The sequence below is a fragment of the Osmia bicornis genome, unplaced genomic scaffold, assembly GCF_907164935.1.
Source record: "Osmia bicornis bicornis unplaced genomic scaffold, iOsmBic2.1, whole genome shotgun sequence".
In the NCBI taxonomy this organism is placed as follows: Eukaryota; Metazoa; Arthropoda; class Insecta; order Hymenoptera; family Megachilidae; genus Osmia; species Osmia bicornis.
Genome location: NW_025791318.1, coordinates 529,139 through 536,810, shown reverse-complemented (window position 1 = coordinate 536,810; position 7,672 = coordinate 529,139). Strand labels below are relative to the sequence as shown.

Below are 7,672 nucleotides of genomic sequence, written 5' to 3'. Positions count from 1 at the left end.
TTTGTTTTACGTTTATTGCGACGGTTTATTAAGTGATTTGTGTGAAAGTGCATCGATATTTTTCGATATTTTTCGATATTTTGTTATTATTAGTATTATTAATATTAATTCACTTTATTATTACTATTTGGTTGCATGTGTTTGACTGGCACGTTACCCCGCTGTATTATTTAATTATTTCCATTTATTAACACATTCGATTATTCGATTAATCGATTGTTATATTATCTTGTTTATTCGGTGATTGTTCGCGGCATAGCCTTCCACTTATTTTTCTATTGTCATTTTAACGTGTTATTCTATATACATCTATTTTATTTTATTTTCATTTTATTTTCATGTTTCCTCTTATTATTTTATTGTTTATGGTGTTCTATATCTATTTTACTCTTCCTTCGCCGTTCGCCGTTCATTATATATTTATATTTCTGTTTTATGTTATTCTGTGTCATTTGTTTCGTTTATTTATTTATTTATTTATTGAAATGCAGTGGGGTAATATGCCTTGATGATTTATGCAACTCGCGTAATATTGATTATTGCCTATTATTGTATTTCTATTTTGTCTCATTTAAGTTTAAGTTTAAGTTTATTTTATTTATTATTTATTTATTCGCAACGATATAATTGTACAATGTGCTTAATAAATCTGCGCAATCTACGCCTTGTACGTGATTTCATTGTTCAATTCATTTATCGTTCCATTTGTTTTATTGCATTTACCGTTGTTGTTGTTTTTCACTGTGTTTTGTGAATCTCATCGGTTATCAATGGTTTATATCAGTGTATAATGTGTGTTTATGGTTTACGTGACTTGCACTGCTGTTTCGTTGATTAGTTCAAGTTCTTCTCATTATCATTTCATTTTTGTCATATTTCATTTTCATTTTCTTTTATTTTCATTTCATTTTATATTTGTAACGATGCAGCAGTGTAATATGCTTAAATGAATGAATTGGACAATCCGGGTTGTGTTATTAACTGTTTTCTTTTAGTTTCAGTTTGGTTTTAGTTTTATTTCAGCTTTAGTATGCTTGTTTTAATGGTGTCGTGTGATGAGTGATTGATTGCTTTTGTGCTCTTGGTGTAGTTTGTTTTGTGTGGTTTATTGGTGGGTGGTGGGTGTTCATTCCTTCCTTCCTTTACTTATAATATTGTATTACATTAGCTTTCTTGCTTGCTTTCATTCATTCACCTTCTTTCCTTTCCTTAATCTTCAATTTCTTTAATCGTTCCATTCATTCATTCATTCATTCACTCAGTCATTGTGGTCAATTAAAGTTAGTTAGTGAATATGATTTATTTTATTTATTTTATTTTATTCTATCTTAGTTTTGCTTTCTTTATGATGACGGGTTGTTTTGTCCATCCAAATGTGTTGATTGATTGTGCGCGGTTTGTTATAATCTTATAATTTAAGTATCCTTATTATTTATTTACTTATATATTTATGTATTCCAGTCTATATTTATAATTTAACTTATAATCTATCTTGCTGAGGAAATAGAGTGTTGTAGTTAATAATCTTTACGGTTATATTTTATTGAATTCATTTCTTGTATTTTGTATTCTATTTAGTATATTTCATTTGTTTTACAGTATATTACATTACATTACTTTACATTCATTACATTATTTACATTATATTGGTTACGGTCTTCACTTTATATTTTATGCCTTATTATTTACTCTATAATTTACCTCATTCTTCTTTGATATCTTTAATTGATTACTTCACTGTTCAGTCGTTCATTCTTCCATTCTATCATTGTTCATTCGTTCTGATACATTCCTGCTTCTTGTTTTCACTCACGCCTTACCTTCTTTATTTTTCTTAACCTTTAGCTTTCTTAATCTTACTTTCTTAATGGTTCCATATATTCATTCATTCATTATTCATTCACTCATTCATTCTGATCAATTAAAGTTAATGAATATGATTTATTTTACATTTATTTTACTTTGGTTTTACTTTGGTTTTGCTCTCTCTGTGATGATGGGTGGTTTTGTCAATTCAAATGCTTTGATTGTGCGTGGTTTTATTATAACCTTGTTATTTAAGTATCCTTATTTATTTACTCATTTATTTAATTATTTATTCAGTCTATATACTGGTGCAGTGTTTATTGAACTGCGTACTTTATATTTGATTTGATTATTGTCGTTTCAGTTAGTTTATTTTGATACAACATTTAACAGTAAGTTCTATTTGCATTTGCATTGACATAATCATTCATCGTTTATCGTTTGCCATTTATAATTTATAATTTAACTTATGGGCTATTTTGGGAAAGAAATAAAGTATTGTAGCTAATAATCTGTACGGTTGTATTATATTTTATTCACTTCTTGTATTTTATTTTGTATTCTATTTTAGTATAATTCATTATGTTTTACATTATATTACGTGACATTACAGTATTTACACTATTTACATTATGTTGGTTACTACCTTCACTTTATACTTTATGACTTATAACTATTTACCTTATTTAACTCGTTCATTAGTATCTTTAATTGATTACTCTATTGTTCAGTTGTTCATTCTTTCATTCTATCACTGTCATTCATTCTGAACTGAATTGAATTGAATTAAAGTAATTATTATGATTAAAATAATTATTATGATTTAGTTTATTTAACTCTTGATTGTACAAAGTTCTGTAGATTGTATTAATATATTTATGATTTGTTTCCATACGGTTATTCTTTATTCTATATTTTATATTTTAGTATATTTATATTTATATATTCTAGTTTATTATGACACGTTATCGCTGTTATTGATATTTATTTTATTTCATTATCGCCTCTTGATTTGGTTCTTGATTTTCCTGTGCATCCTTGATATTCGTTGACGTTTTGATGTTCTTTTGATATTAGTTAATTCAATTTATTCATGATGTCTCTCTCTGGTCATAATGTTGCTCTTCCATGATGGTGGGCTGTTTCTGTAATTTAAATTTAATAGTCATGTCACCAGTATGGGTAATTTCTGTTGTTTTATAGTATGTTGCATTACCTTACCTTGTTTCCTTTCTTTTCTTTTCCTTTTCAGTTGCAATTCAGTTCTCTTATTCAATGTCGTTCCTTTTAACTAGTCCTTGCATGCTAGTTTTGACACCGTGGCTCTGGCACATTAGGGTTTGCTTAAAATAATTGTCATTTGTCTTTGTTATCTCATCTCTGAATTTTACTTTTCAATGGTTTATTTTACTTTACCTTACTCGTACTTGCTGGTATTCTGTTGTTTCTCTCTTCCTTGATTTATTCATTTATTCATTCATTCACTTATTCATTATTCGTTATTCATTCATTATTTATTCTGATCAGTTGAGGTTGGTGATTTGATTTGATTTATCTTAATTAATTTTGCTATTCTTCTGTGATGATGAGTGGTTTTGTCTATTCAAATGCTTTCATGCTGCGCGGGTTCTGTTTAATTTCACCACTTTAAATATTAGTTTAAAATACTTTACTTATTGATTGATTGATTGATTTATTCTTACACTATGCAGTAGCATAGTGTTTAACTGAATTACACAGTTTACATTTGATTTGATTTATTTACATGTTGTTTATTTCCTTATTTTGAAATGTCATGAAATAATTGGTTCTATGTACATTTGCATTGACACGATCACTTATCATCCACCATTTACCATTTAACATATAATTTACTTTGGTAAAGAAATAGAGTATTTAGTTAATAAGCTTTACGGTTATATTTTGAGTCCACTTCTTGTATTTTATATTCTACTTTATTTTATTATATATCATTTGTTTTACATTATTATATTACATTGCATTATATTACACTGTGTTGCTTTACCCTATATTATTACATTATGCTGGTCGTGGCTTTCACTTTATACTTTACGCTTCCTATTCACTTCATTCTCTTTAATTTCTTTATTAATAACTTCACTGATAATTCGTTCATTCTTTCACTCCGTTATTGTTCATTCATTCTGTATTAACTGAATTAAAGTTACTGTTATGATTTAGTTTAATTTTATATTTATGGTGGTACAAAGTGTTGTAGATTAAATTAATATATTTATGGTTTGCTTTGATGCGGTTATTCTATATTCAATATACTTATATTTTATATTTAGTTATTTGTGCCGCGTTATCACTGTTTATCACTATTTATTTTATTTTACTGTCGTTTCCTTGGTTGTCACCTGTTATATCCTTGGATATTCTGATTCTTTTTTGATATTCGTTAATTCAATTAATTCATGATGTCTCTCTCAGGTATTGGTATTTTATAGTTCTGTCATAATAGGGTGACAGTGTGCTTTTCTGTGGGAATTAATGTGCATGTTATTAAGTTGTGCTATTCCTGTTTATTTTATGGTGCGTTGTTACAATTATTATCTTACCTTGCTTGTTTCCTTTTTCTGAGTTGACTATCAGGCTTTTTAGTAGGTAATCTTGTTCTTGTTCCCATTCTTAACGAGTCTTCTTACACTCTTCTTGCTTTCTGTTGACAATCCTTGTTTTGACACATTAGGGGTTAGGGTTAAGGTTATGTATATTCTGTTACCCGACATCTTTGAAGGTGTCTATTCTATGGTTTATGTTATCTATGGTTATATTATTTTGAAATTCACTTCACTGTATCTATGCTATACCTTCACGGTATCATTCATTCTTTATTTTCTTTTCTTTTATATCACAGTGTATTGTGCTGGTTATTTTGCTTGCACATTACACTTTACGGCTTGCAGTACACTTTCCCATTTTCATTTTCACTTCCTCTTCGCTTTTTCTTATTTCTTTATTTACTCAATTTCTCGGTTCCTCAATTTCCCAGTTTCTTAATTTCTATAGTTGTGCTCGCAGTCATATATTCAATCTTTCGTTATTCACTTATTATTTACTCATTACTATTTATTTATTCAGTCATTCATTCGTTCTTTGCTCATTGTTTATCTGATTAATAGTCAAAGGGTTTAATTTATTTTACTCTAATTTCTTTCCTTTGTGCTGACAAGCGGTGTCCACAATTATTTACGGTTTATGATTTATAATTTATAATTTGTAGTTTATAATTTATGATTTAACTTGTAGGCTATTCTGGTTAAGAGATGGAATATTGTAGCTAATAATCTGTACGATTGTACTATATTATTTCATTAAACACACTTCTTGTATTTGTATTTTGTATTTTACTTTAGTATAATACCTTCTGTTTTACATTATATTACGTGACACTACGTTATATTGCGGAACATTACATTATTACATTATCATACTATGTTGATTACTACCTTCGCTCTGTCACTGTTCATTCGTCCTGAATAAAATTGAACTAAAGTAACTGTTATGATTTAGTTTATTTTAACACACGATGGTACAAAGTTCTGTAGATTGTATTAGTATTAATATATTTATGATTTGCTTCCATGGTTATTCTTTATTTTATATTGTATTTAATATATTTATTATTACTCTAATTTATTAGGTCGCGTTATCGCTGTTATACATTTTGTTTCATTATCGCTTCTTGATTTGTTCTTGATTTCCCTGTGCATCCTTGATATTCATTAATGTTTTGGTGTTCCTTTGATTTCCTTTAATCCAGCTTATTCATGACGTCTTTCTCTGGTCATAATGTTGCTCTTCCATGATGGTGGGCTGTTTCTGTAATTTAAATTTAATAGTCATGTCATCAGTATGGGTAATTACTGTTGTTTTATAGTATGTTGCATTACCTTACCTTGTTTCCTTTCTTTTCTTTTCCTTTTCAGTTGCAATTCAGTTCTCTTATTCAATGTCGTTCCTTTTAGCTAGTCCTTGCATGCTAGTTTTGACACCGTGGCTTTGGCGCATTAGGGTTTGCTGAAAATAATTGTCATTTGTCTTTGTTATCTCATCTCTGAATTTTACTTTTCAATGGTTTATTTTACTTTACCTTACTCGTACTTGCTAGTATTCTGTTGTTTCTCTTTTCCTTGATTTATTCATTCATTCATTCATTCATTTATTCATTATTCGTTATTCATTCATTTATTTATTCTGACCAGTTGAGGTTGGTGATTTGATTTGATTTATCTTAATTAATTTTGCTATTCTTCTGTGATGATGAGTGGTTTTGTCCATTCAAATGCTTTCATGCTGCGCGGGTTCTGTTTAATTTCACCATTTTAAATATTAGTTTAGAATACTTTACTTATTGATTGATTGATTGATTTATTCTTACACTATGCAGTAGCATAGTGTTTAACTGAATTACACAGTTTATATTTGATTTGAATATTTACGTGTTGTTTATTTCCTTATTTTGAAATGTCATGAAATAATTGGTTCTATGTACATTTGCATTGACACGATCACTTATCATCCACCATTTACCATTTAACATATAATTTACTTTGGTATAGAAATAGAGTATTTAGTTAATAAGCTTTACGGTTATATTTTGAGTCTACTTCTTGTATTTTATATTCTACTTTATTTATTATATAACATTTGTTTACATTATTATATTACATTGCATTATATTACACTGCGTTGCTTTACCCTATATTATTACATTATGCTGGTCGTGGCTTTCACTTTATACTTTACGCTTCCTATTCACTTCATTCTCTTTAATTTCTTTATTAATAACTTCACTGATAATTCGTTCATTCTTTCACTCCGTTATTGTTCATTCATTCTGTATTAACTGAATTAAAGTTACTGTTACGATTTAGTTTAATTTTATATTTATGGTGGTACAAAGTGTTGTAGATTAAATTAATATATTTATGGTTTGCTTTGATGCGGTTATTCTATATTCAATATACTTATATTTTATATTTAGTTATTTGTGCCGCGTTATCACTGTTTATCACTATTTATTTTATTTTACTGTCGTTTCCTTGGTTGTCGCCTGTTATATCCTTGGATATTCTGATTCTTCTTTGATATTCTTTAATTCAATTAATTCATGATGTCTATCTCTGGTATTGTTATTTTATAGTTCTGTCGTAATAGGGTGACAGTGTGCTTTTCTGTGGGAATTAATATGCATGTTATTAAGTTGTGCTATTCCTGTTTATTTTATGGTGCGTTGTTACAATTATTGTAATTATTATCTTACCTTGCTTGTTTCCTTTTTCTGAGTTGACTATCAGGCTTTTTAGTAGGTAATCTTGTTCTTGTTCCCATTCTTAACGAGTCTTCTTACACTGTTCTTGCTTCCTGTTGACAATCCTTGTTTTGACACATTAGGGGTTAGGGTTAAGGTTATATCTCTGTATATATTCTGTCACCCGACATCTTGAAGGTGTCTATTTTATGGTTTATATTATCTGTGGTTATATTATTTTGAAATTCATTTCATTGTATCTATACTATACCTTCACGGTATTTCATTCTTTCTTTCTTTATTTCTTTCTTTATTTTAAATTCTTTATTCTTATTTTCTTAATTCCTCAATTCTCCTTTATTATTTAATCACCTTAATCGCGTTTAATTATGTTATTACGTTTATTATTATTGATTATTATTTACTATTATTGACTATTATTTACTGTTTATTATTCACTATTGTATTCATCTGTCAGCTGTTACTTTACTTTACTTTACTTTATTTTTAGTTTTTAGCTTTTAGCTTTTAGCTTTTAGCTTTTAGCGTTTGCCTTTAGCTTTCAGCTGTTATTTACTTATTGTTTAT

The 7,672-nt window shown here is 28.0% G+C and overlaps 1 long non-coding RNA gene across 3 annotated transcripts; it reads right to left on the bottom strand.

Annotated features, from left to right (window-relative positions):
* Positions 1–2,732: 2,732 nt before the first annotated feature.
* On the bottom strand, positions 2,733–7,440 carry LOC123988984. Of its 3 annotated transcripts, none has more exons than XR_006830374.1 (7): positions 7,097–7,440; positions 5,924–7,007; positions 5,724–5,850; positions 4,389–5,652; positions 3,223–4,308; positions 3,028–3,149; positions 2,733–2,951 (listed from the first exon to the last, which is right to left on the bottom strand). It is a non-coding gene; the product is annotated as an uncharacterized LOC123988984 (long non-coding RNA). The 3 variants fall into 3 exon arrangements; XR_006830373.1 differs by having other exon boundaries at positions 3,023–3,149; positions 5,729–5,850; XR_006830371.1 differs by having other exon boundaries at positions 5,729–5,850.
* Positions 7,441–7,672: the final 232 nt, after the last annotated feature.